Genomic DNA, 12,518 nt, shown 5'->3' with positions numbered 1-12,518 from the left:
AACACACAGGTGCTTGTCTGGGAATGAGCGGCACCGGGAAAGTCAATGTCAGCATAATTGGGAAAAAATGGTTATTCTTGAGAGGGGACTGAGCTACCGGTTCCTACCCTTGATCTTGTCATGGTTTTTATAGCGAAACAGGCCTGTAGGTGTTTGACTTGGGTTTGTGAATGCCGGTGACATGAACTTTGTCATGGGATGGATTGTAGAGATTTGTCTTGTCATTGACGACAACCATTGGAAGTTGGAAGATGGAGAACCTGTGCCAACAACTTCGACTGATATATTTGGCTTGAAACAGAACGGCGGCTACGACAGAGGCTCGGTTTGAATGCGCGCGTTATCTTTCTTCTTCTTCATGTGATCTCCATCTTCCTTTGTATTTCGAGTTGTACTCTGAACTAGTGTTGAATAGAGTAAATTAGTGGTTGAATTCTAACATTTGATATCCAGACCATAGATCTTCCACAAATACTACCAGGAACCTCCAAATTCACAGCCGAATTCTCCTCCCACCACCCCAGAGGACGAGACTCCGTTGATGAAGGCGATGCGGAAGTTCTGACCGATCTAACTAGTTTACACCTGGAGTTGGCTGCATACATGGCACTAGCGAAGAAGAAGACGACCGCGTAGATTTTCTCTCGGATTAGCTCTACCTCACTTCTGCACCACAACGCCCGCGCCCCTGCAGCAGCATCGTCTGCTTCAGCAGCGACGAGCATGATCACGTCTCTGCGTCACACCGCCTCCACCACCTGTTGGGCCACAACCTTCATGTGTGCGGCGAGACCCACACTAGTCCCCCGCAGTAGCACAGTTCGTCTCTACATGACCCATATTTGGAAATTGGAATCACCTGTATGGCTTGGTGCGGGAAAGCCATTACAGCTAAATGCAATGGACTCTTCACAGTGATTGAAGCATATTTTGTCCTGATAGGCAAGGAACTTACCCAAAAAGGCTTTGTCCCACTTTATATATAAAGCCACAACCAACATACAAAATGCATACAACCCGTCACCACACACACACCCAAGGCAGATATAAGGGAGTTGACGAACAGCAACACTACCCCAAACACCCCAAAGCAAACACCAAGTGGACAGATAGAGTATAGCTAGGAATCTAAGGAGCTCTCAACCGTGAACATGTTACTGCAAGGAGACGAAGCCTAAACTCGACGGACCAGAAACTCCAAAGCAGTGCCTCTAAGAAAGAAACGACATCGGAGTGCCACCACTGTCCGATCTACTGAATTGAGGTTTTCATTCGAAGTAACACTAAGGATGCAGGGCCACCGCGACGGTGCCTTCAATAAGGGAACGGCGCATGGATGACGCTGTCGTCGGTCTCACCAGAGCCGAACGAGGTTTTCACCTTGGCCACCACCCTCCGCCTCCGCCCGGTATACGACCCGACACGAGAGCGTCTGGCGCACCACCACCGTAGAACATCAAGGACCCGCAACCATGCCGCCCATGTGGCCATGGCAGCAAGCTCGTCAGCACCCGAGCGACTAGCTCCGTCCACGAGCCCATCTCTCCCGCCACCAAGGTCGCCGCCCAGCATCTAGGCATTCTGGAGACCATCAAAGCTACGGGCTTTGAGACGATCATCAGATCCCTAGCACCACCGGAGCCACCGGCGACCATCCTGCCCGGAACATCGATGAATCTGCAGCCAGGAGGCACCACGCCTAGGAAATGGGCATGAAGGAGCAGAGCACGTCCCGACCAGCGCCCCCTGCGCCGGTGATAGGTAGTCGAACAACCCATCCCTCCTGCAGCCTCCACAGCCGTCACGCCTCATGCCCAACTTCGGCCTCTGGTCAGATCCACGTCAGGAAGTGGTAGCCACTCGTCCGCCAATGAGGATCACAGATTGATCATACCCTGCCGCCAAATAAGAACTCCAGAGGGGCCAACACACTGGCCCACACTGCCGTTGTGACACCAAGATGCCCCGCCACCTGGCACTGCCACGTGGACTGCCTCGAACAAAATTGCCGCCGATCGTGCCGCCTGTTAGAAGAAATCGAGAGACAAACAAAATGATTCAGCTCAATTCTTTATTGATGATACAGTTACACAATATATAGGTCCCGAAGGGACGCGGCTAGCGTCGGTTAGCGAGACCAAAGGAAGGGTCACGCCAGTTGCCAACAGACGGCAGTTAGCAAGGGGAGATTTCCTTCCAATTAAACATTTGTTTAATTGTAACACTCCCCCTAATCTCCGCTTGTCCAAATGGTATCATCACCTATATATAAGTTCCTCCAAAAACCTAGTGGGAAAAATGTGAGGAACATAGTGTTTGATATGTTGCCAAAACTCCTTCAAACCCAATGGGAAAAATAAGGAGAAAATAATGCAACATATAATAGTTATTACCTCTTTCAACTCAATATGAGAAACCCATAGAGTTAACGGGACAAAAAATATGTCGTATATACTTTCCTAAAATCCCTGGTGGGGAAAACAGAAAGTATGACATTATCTCATGTTGATATTACCTCATTAAAAACCTTTATGAGAACCTATAAAGTAAACTCATGAAGGGAAAAAGAGTATAATATGATGCTTTGAACATGAACAATTCAGGAAGGTACTCCCCCTGATTCTTGCAAATTCTGAAGCCGTCACATACCAATCCCATGAACATACTTCTGGAATGTGGAAGTTGGTAGAGACTCGAGAAACAAATCAGTTGAATGATTTGACTTGCAAGATATGCAATATAGCAATATTGCTTATTAGTAACCTGTTTGCATCCGGCCAACACAAGCAACATTATCTTAGAGATAATGATTGGTGGATGTAGCCACTAAGGTCTATTTCAAAGACTCTTCATGAGAGGGCTACCACACCTAGTAGGAACACTAAGCTTGTCTACGATCTAAGATAGTGGGGATCTGGTCGATGTATCCAATGATATCGGTGTTCACATTTCTGTGAAACTGAAAAACTAGGACAAGATGTTTGATGCCTTGGAGATATCGAAAGATATTCTTGAGTACCAATCAATTGTGTTTGGTGGATCTAGTGGCATTACGGAATGTTGAGTCCCAATATCTCATTTCCATCATCTCTTGGTCTAAATAGATCTTCTCTATGTCTAGAGAATGAACTACCATGAGAGTTATGGATGGATAAGATTTGTCCACAATGAGTTTCTCCAATATATTATGGATATAGACAACGTAGTATACCATAATGTATGAATGAAGGTGCTCAAGTTGTAGTGACGAGCGGTATTTTGGTTTACCCAAATCCTTCATTTTAAACTCCGTCATTTAGATGATTACATGTGTCATCATTGTAGACACACAAACATGAATAATCATAATTGTAGGAGTAATCCTTGTGTATAAGGAACTCACTACGTCGGTTGTACCAAATGGACCGACGATAATAATAAGTCGTATGGTGCCTTATTGATTTTACACAATGTATGTTGCATTTTGTACTTCGATTAGAATTGGGGTTCCATCGGGAATCAAGCATATATGTCTGAATCTAGTGATCCACATGGATATGTAATCACTACATCTATCAATTGAAGATATAGATGATTTCGTACTGCCAATGATATAAGTTATCGGAAAGTGATTCCACCTCTAGAGAATAGTTGGGTATCTGCGTGAACCCTTGTGCTACAATACTTGCTCTTTGTTTCACCACCTCGTTGTTCTCAATTCTGTTTCCAGAAGAAAACTGGTGTAGGTATTGCTTATGAGTACCTTCCCATTATTGAGCAATATCATTTCTATCTAGATTATACCCTTTGCTTGAGTTCAGTCCGAGTGTTGTTCACACTTTGCCATGGCCATGGTCTTTGGATCTGAATCATTAGAAAGGTTTTTACAATCTAGTTGAGAAATGTATGTCGACAATTGTAGACTTCCGGTTATTTGATTCTCCAGAATCTATATATCAATATATAGTTGATGAAAATATCGTTACCCAAGACGACTGCTCGCGATTTCCCAATGCGACTAAGTCGGGTATTCCGATGTCCCGGTCATTGTGTGCACTATGACCTGGGCTGGTGGAGGTTTCCCATCCACTGGGTGTATACTACCCATTAGGTGTCTGCCAACGTGAAGCTAGCTTGCATTTACTGATTCACATCCATTGATATCCTTACTTGCGAGAAGCTGAATCCTGATGTACTTCTACCATACATCTCCCCCCCCCCCCCCCCCCCCCCCCCCCCCCCCCCCGTTGCTTTGAACGGGGAGTGGAGTGGATTTTGTTGGTACCTCCACTCTTTCAGGCATACTATTGCAGGATTGTAGGATTGTGTGACACCTTTATAGTTAGTAAATGAATCTGGAAGGTTATTTGCAATGTGTTGCAAATCTTCTGAACGCATGGTTCAGCTCTTTGAGTACGTGGATATGAGGTAGAAATGTGTTGAACATTCCAATAATTTCCTGGCATTCTTTATGGTACTTGAATTCTCCCCCTAATATTTGGAAATATTCCTCATTGAATCAACATACTGGCCTTGAATAACCCCGCATGTGAGGGGTTTGAGGTATTGACGATAATACAGTTATTCCTCACATAGATCCCAACTATATGTTGAGGGGCCAATGATGTATGTCGGGGTGGTGATATCGGTGTGTAACCGAATTATCGCAGATAGGAAATACTTGGTAGATTTCCACATATCAAGGACATAGGGGAATAATATTATGCAGTTTGGTCATGAGTGTGTAAAACTACATGACTCCAACGTAAAGTTGGTAATTTTCAATTTCAAAGAAAAAATCATGCAATGAACTCAATTCTTTGGATGGGATTCTACCAAACCATTTTGAGTCTAGACATTAGGACAAATTGCTAACACTACTAGAAAAAGGCCTACTAGTGGCGCACCTGTTTTCGCTACTAATGGCGCACTACAGGTGCGCCACTAGTACCACGCCATTAGTATTTTTTACTAATGGTGCACCACAGGTGCGCCATTAGTATTGGTATACTAGTAACAATTTTTTTATTTTTTTTATTTTTTTTAATTTTCTTAATCTCAGGTCACTATGGCTTAATTTAGGGTCAATATGCTTAATCTCAAGTCAAATCGCACTCTGTGGTCAAATTTCTCGGAAGATCACCCATCCTCACACTACTCCAGCCCGAGCACGCTTAACTTCGCAGTTCTATCCAACCCCAGCACCAGCTCACTTCATAGGCAGTTGTTGATATATCAATCATATCAATCTTATTAAACCTTGTTGATGTCTAGGACTTTGTTCATGTTCATGAGTATGATGAAATTTGAAAAAATATTTCAAACTTCCCGGTCAAATTACGTATCATATTTTGAAAAAAAATCTAATTTTTTTAAACCAATTTTTTTTCTGTTACTAGTGGCGCACCTAACAAATGGTGCGCCACTAGTAAGTTTGATTTTTTTTTCATTTCCCCCCCCCCCCCTAGATCTTAAAAGCCTCGTATCTTTCGTTCTGTTAGGTTTTTGGGGATTTTGAAGATGTTGATAAAAAACTTTTTAATCCGAGTTTGTATGCAAAAGTTATGCCCATTTTACTAAATTTCAGAGAGATTTTGCAAATAAAGTCGAAATTCATATTTGTAAATTTTCCCAACAACTAGACCACATATCACATTGGAAACTTATTTTTTTTATTATTTTTTAACATTTCCATCATTTTATTTTATTTTTTTAAAAGTGAAAAGACGGTCCGGAGGGGGTGCATTTAGCACCAGGGTTACTAATGGCGCATCACACATCAGGTGCGCCATTAGTAACCCTGGTGCTAAATATATTACTAATGGCGCACCACACATCAGGTGCGCCATTACTAACAAATTTTATTTTATTTTATTTTATTTTTTCCAAACTACTAATGACGCACGGTGGGTATGGTGCGCCATTACTATGTCAACTAGTAATGGCGCACTATCCCATGGTGCGCCATTACTAACAAATTTTTTTTCTTTTTTTTTCAAAACTACTAATGACGCATCACACACCATGTGCGCCATTAGTAATATATTACTAATGGCGCACCTGTATCTCGTGCGCCACTGCACGATGCGTCATTAGTAACCATATCATCTATAGCCCTTTTCCTAGTAGTGTAAAGTTCAATCCTCGCGGGCGCGGCCGAGGCGTGGGTGAATTAATAATTTGCGAGAGAAAACTGATCTCAATCGCAATTTGTCCTAATGTCTAGACACGGGCGCGACCGAGACGCGGGGCGGACGGCGCGGCCAAAAGGCGATGTCGCGATGCGCGGCGTGGCCGGGCGGAGCCGGCCACGGCCTGGCTCGGGCGGCACGCGGGGCGCGAAGGCCGGGTAGCAGCGCCGATGCGGCCAGGAACAGCCACGGCGCGGGCGGGCGTGGCCATGGCCGGCGACGAGGGCACGAGGTGCGGTGGTGCGGCAAGTTTTGATGCCTAGTGCTCTCGGTTACGACTGTGCTGATAACGTGTTAGAAGAAATCGAGAGACAAACAAAATGATTCAACTCATTTCTTTATTGATGATACAGTTACACAATATATGGATTCCGAAGGGACACGAGTAGTGTCGGTTAGCAAGACCAAAGGAAGGGTCATGCCGGTCGCCAACAGACGGGTATAACTCGAAATCGATTCAATTCTTATCTCCGATTTCAGGACATTTGTTTATATGTAATGGTGGCAAGGGGAGATTTCCTTGCAATTAAACATTTGTTTAATTGTAACACCGCCCGCGCGGCAGATCTAGCCGAGGCTGACGCCACCAGCCTGGCCATGCACCCACACCATCCTTCGCCGAGCCAGCCCTCCACGCAGACAGAGCCTTGAGAACCTCCTAAGAGCTCACCTGTGCGCTGTCACGGCCTAGCCCAGCGCCGTGTCACCGCCGGAACCGCTGCCCCGCGTCGAGCCCCCATGCACGGAGAAGAGAGAAGGCCCCGCCACTGCTAGCACTCGGCAGCTTGGGCTTTCCCCCTCAGTCGTGCGCGAGACAGCAAGGAGCTTAGTCCATTGCCACCATTACATATGTGGCTTTCTGAATCCTATTAGCTCACAGAGACTGAGCGCGCACTATTATGGATGTAGCAGATGGGTACTCAAGTAAATTGCCACATTTACTTGTACAGACATACCTATGAACTCATGTTCGGCTTGGTCAGTTGCCACCATTACATGCTTTCTTAATACCCAAATACTTCAGAGTGCACACGCACTATCTCGACGAAACGAGCGGCCGAACGCGAGCCACTCGATCAGCCTAGATCGTGCGGTCCTCGGCGTCAGCTCGTACCTGGTCAGGAGGCGACCGAACGCGCATGTGGCTGGGGCCGCCCGCAAGCGCCGGTCTGTGTAGACAGAATGAAGGGTGAGCCACGCCTCTTTCTCCTTCCCTGATCCACTTCCCTCTCTTCTGCCAAGTTCGTTCCCCAAATCCGGCGGCGAGAGGCAGTCGTTGCCAGGCCGTTGCTGCGGTGCAGCCGAAGACGGGGGAGGGGGGGGGGCAGGGAAGGGGAAGGGCTGGAGCGCGGCGGGGATCCGCTTCTCGTCGCCGGTGTAGGTACGGTCGCCCGCCAATTTTGCCTCGCATCTCCTGCTTCCCCATTTTTCCATCGGTTGTGGTCGGGGTCCCCGTCATGGGCTCGCCGGAGAGGGGTTCTAGGGTTTCCGGTGGATATCCGGCGAGTATGAGGTAGCTTTTGCGGAAGGTCGTGCCCACGACTAACTAGTCACATCCGGCCTTGTTGTGTAGTAGAAGGGCGTGGCGGTCGGATCCATGGTGGCTGGGGCCGGAGTACAGGGATGCAGCGTGCAGGCTTCGCTATGGTGGCGGATTGGTCGTGAAGGAGTCCGTTGGATAGATATGTCCTTCCATGGATTAACATCCATGGATCTGTAGTTGATCTGCTAGGGGAAGGTAGAGCACTAGCCCCAGCGGCTTTTCACATGATTTTTGCTGATTTTGAGAGGGGGAATTGCTATGTGTAGTCAGTCTGTTTTTTCTATGCAACTAGGGCCCCGTTTCTGAGGAGCGACTTTCTGGTGGACGCCGGCTCGTGTGGTCTGTATCCTAGCCATAGAACGATTCCTCGAGATGCTCAAACATCACTTCCCTGTCCCCCGTACTAGTTTCCTAGGAGCAGGGTGTAGGTGGCATAGGCGTATAAGCTTGGCACAAGTGTATCCTCGTGTGGATCTGTACATGCACATGCGCAGGGAAGGAGTTGGTGACCTACCGATGTACTGCTAGCTTGATGGGTGGTGTGGGCCACAATGCAGAAACTTTTTGCCTAACGTGACAAAAGGGGACCCTGCTAATGTTTCATCATGCACAGTGCGCATCTCTTGCGTCTAGTGGATCTAAAAAGAAATTGGTCAGGGTCACTAATCAAATCTACTTGATTAGTTTAATGTGCTGGATAAAAAAGAGATTGATAAAATCTAAAAACAGTATGGTGGACGGTGCGTTTGATCCTTTTTTTTCAAATGATTCAAAAATCATATTTGTCAAGTTTGGAAAAAAAAACTTTGAAAACTTATACATATTCACGATGGAACCTGTGAAAAATTGTTCAAGAAATATTATGACTTGCAAGCTGTACAAAAAAGAAAATCTTGGTCCAACAATAAAAAAATTGACCCACTTTTATTGACATATTTGTTTACGTCCCATATGAAAGCACATTGTTATTAAATTCTGTTGAATGTGTTGTATATGCATTTGTGTATGTACAAAATATTTTTGATTTTTTTTGCACTGTGGAAATATTGTTTTTCTCAAAAGTCCATCAAAAGACATTTTAACCTTCTCACAGACTAGGCTCAAAGATGGTTTGTTGCAAAAGAACAAAGTTTGGTAATACAAAAAATTATACAACAGGTGGCACAATAATACATTAATTTTTTTCCCGGGAGAGTAATACATTAACCTAACAAACTGTGCGAGACCAATTCTTGTTCAGAGCCCCAACTGTGCAGAAACTTCTAACGGTCATATAAAAACAGTTTAATCCTAGTTTAGGTAAATGGCCCTGACAAGCAGATGGTGCTAACAGACAATATACTAGTATTATTTTATGGATAAAATCTAAGAACACATATAAGTCTACCTAATGAAATTATAAGGTGACAGTATAGAGTTTAAGATAATTGGTGACCAGAAAAACATTTGATAATATTGAGAGTTATAAAAATATCTGGACGAGCGTCACAATAATAAATTACTCTAAAGCAGTCTGTACGAGATTAATAGGTGTTTAGTGGACTTAATAGACTGTTAATAGTATCATACTCTCTGTGCATTACACTGACTAACAAATTGGTCTTAATGGCGGATTATTATTCTATGTGCTCTCGTGAGGGGTCAATTGGGCACAAGGTCACGTCACATCAAACTGTTCTGGGTGGCAGAGGGTAAATTGAAATGGTGCACGATGTGTTCCAGCAGCTAGATTCTTTGTCAATAAAGTTAGCTACCTATAGCTGCCGGGATACAGGCTTTGACGAGGCTCTTGGGGGGACAGAACGCGTAAATACCGGGAGGGATCTAATCAGTTAGGATAACGGACGGGCAGGATATGGTCCGCAGAGTGCTCGTCCACCGTAAGGCATTTTCGCCCGTTTCTGTGCAATTTATCATAGCCACTAGCCAAATTTGTAAGTCAGGTTTTGGTGTTAGTTCTGTGCAACTAGGGGCGCCTCCATGTGCAATCTATTACATTTGGTAGCCAAATTTTGTAAGCAAACTAGGCAACATAAATCGTGTTCTCTGTATATCAATTTTTTGGTGTTAGTTATGTGCAACTAGGGGTTCCTTAGCAATCTATCATATCTTTGTAGCCCAATTTGTAAGCAAACTAGGCAAATAATTTTCGTTCTCTGTATATCAGTTTTTGGTGTCAGTTCTGTGCAAATTGGGGAGCCTTCCTGTGCAATCTATCATATCTTCTAGCCAAATTTGTAAGAAAACTAGGCAAATAATTTTATTTTAGTTCTGTGCAACTAGGGTCTGGGATCCTGCGCAACTAGGGATACATTACTGTGCAAGCAGAGGAAATGTGCCTGGTAGTGAAACATAGGTTCATATTTTCCTTTTCTTTTATCCTATGGCCATTTATTTATGCTATTTTCTTTTACAAGTAGAAATATTGTGCAAGTAGAAATATTTTTTGTGCCTGGTAGTGAAACCAGAGGAAATGTGCCTGGTAGTGAAACATAGGTTCATATTGTGCAAGTAGAAATATTTTTTGTTCATTGTAGGGTTTTCCAAATAGGACCTCTTGGCGGAACTCAAAACGGGCGGCTACGCAGCAACCACGTGCTGCTGATAATGATGGGGATGGAGAGGATGATGATATGTCCTAGAGAGTATATAAATGAGCTGGCATCCTCAGGCTTTTCTAGTTGCACAAGAGTACCTGATTGTTGACATCCTTAGCATTTCTAGTTGCACAATACCATCCAACTAGTTGACATCCTCAGTCTTTTTGTAGCTGTGTTGAAACCCTCAGCATTTTCTTCTAGAATCCTAAAACCTGAACGTGCAATTATTTGATTGGTCATGCAAGTGTTGAATATTTCTTTTCCCAAGTGTATCTAATTAATTGTCATCCTCAAGATTTATAGTTGCACAAGAGTATACAATTAGTTGGTATCCGCAGCATTTCTACTTGCACAAACAGTATCCAACTAATTGAATTCCTCAGCCACAAGAGTAACTATTTTTTAGTCTCATCTTCACATTTTTGAGGGTTGCCCAAGAGTATCTGATGATTTGGCACCCTCAGCCTTTCTAGTTGCACAAGAGTATTTAATTAGTTGGCATCCTGAGCATTTCTAGTTACACAATAGCATCTAACTAGTTGACATCCTCATCCTTTCTAGTTGCACAAGAGTAACTATTTTAGTTGGCATCCTCTGCATTTTGTAGTTGCACAACTAACATAATATCAAGTTGGCATCGTCAACCTTTTTTATCCAGTTTTTCTGAAGAACAACAAATATTTTGTATGCAGTGTTAACTAATCATCTTTGTCACCTTTTGTTTGCAAAACCTCAGGTGATCACGTTGGAATGTGATCACCTTTGGCACCGTTTTCTGATGACAGGAAATAAAATTTCATCTTCTTTTCTGTTTCACTTTTAGTATATAGAACATCCTATAGAACATATTCCCCCTATTGCAATTTGTGTGAGACAAGACTATTTGTACACTCGTTTTTAATACTGTTCTTGTGCTTTTTCTAGTCTGGTTTCTTTGCTGCACACTTTTGCAGCAAAAGTTGGCTTTTCATATAAGTTTAGCTGCACAATTATATGTTTATATTTGCACAGACAACACATCCAGTCTTTTTTAGTTTCATCTAGTCCGTGTGTTGGTTGCACACATTTTTTGCAGGAAAAGATAAACTGAATGTAGTGTTTGTGCAAATAAAAGTCCATATTTGTGCCAACTAAACATGGATCCAATACCATCTTTTCCTGCAATGTGTGCAACCAACAGCCAAAAGACTAGAATAGATGGACTCCAGTCTGGGCTGTTTTGTTGCACACATTTGCATAAAAAGGTTGGCTTGGACCCATGCTTAGTTGCACACATTTGTTCTTCTTTTTGCATAAACAATAAACCCAGTCCATCTTTCTAGTCTGGGATTTTTTTTGCACACATGCTGTAGGAAAATTGGTTTGAACCAATGTTTTTAGTTACATAAATATGTGCTTCTTTTTGCACAAACAGTACACCTAGTCCATCTTTCTAGTCTCGGCTGTTTCTGTTGGAAATATGCCCTAGAGGCAATAATAAAAGCATTATTATTATATTTCCTTGTTCATGATAATTGTCTTTATTCATGCTATAATTGTGTTATCCGGAAATCGTAATACATGTGTGAATAACAGACACCAACATGTCCCTAGTAAGCCTCTAGTTGGCTAGCTCGTTGATCAACAGATAGTCATGGTTTCCTGACTATGGACATTAGATGTCATTGATAACGAGATCACATCATTAGGAGAATGATGTGATGGACAAGACCCAATCCTAAACATAGCACAAGATCGTATAGTTCGTTTGCTAGAGTTTTCCAATGTCAAAGTATCTTTTCCTTAGACCATGAGATCGTGTAACTCCCGGATACCGTAGGAGTGCTTTGGGTATACCAAACGTCACAACGTAACTGGGTGACTATAAAGGTCTACTACGGGTATCTCCGAAAGTGTCTGTTGGGTTACATGGATCAGGACTGGGATTTGTCACTCCGTATGACGGAGAGGTATCACTGGGCCCACTCGGTAATGCATCATCATATTGAGCTCAAAGTGACCAAGTGTCTGGTCACGGGATCATGCATTACGGTACGAGTAAAGTGACTTGCCGGTAACGAGATTGAACGAGGTATTGGGATACCGACAATCGAATCTCGGGCAAGTAACATATCGATTGACAAAGGGAATTGCATACGGGGTTGATTGAATCCTTGACATCGTGGTTCATCCGATGAGATCATCGTGGAGCATGTGGGAGCCAAC

At 43.7% G+C, this 12,518-nt stretch overlaps 1 long non-coding RNA gene across 1 annotated transcript; it reads left to right on the top strand.

Moving 5' to 3' along the window:
- Positions 1 to 7,482: 7,482 nt before the first annotated feature.
- Positions 7,483 to 10,585, top strand: LOC125510792. Its single transcript, XR_007284747.1, has 2 exons — positions 7,483 to 7,551; positions 10,251 to 10,585. It is a non-coding gene; the product is annotated as an uncharacterized LOC125510792 (long non-coding RNA).
- The last annotated feature ends 1,933 nt before the right edge of the window (positions 10,586 to 12,518 follow it).

Source organism: Triticum urartu, chromosome 5 (genome assembly GCF_003073215.2).
Source record: "Triticum urartu cultivar G1812 chromosome 5, Tu2.1, whole genome shotgun sequence".
Lineage (NCBI taxonomy): Eukaryota > Viridiplantae > Streptophyta > Magnoliopsida > Poales > Poaceae > Triticum > Triticum urartu.
The sequence above is the reverse complement of the archived record's forward strand: the minus strand, read 5'-3'. Positions and strand labels throughout refer to the sequence as shown.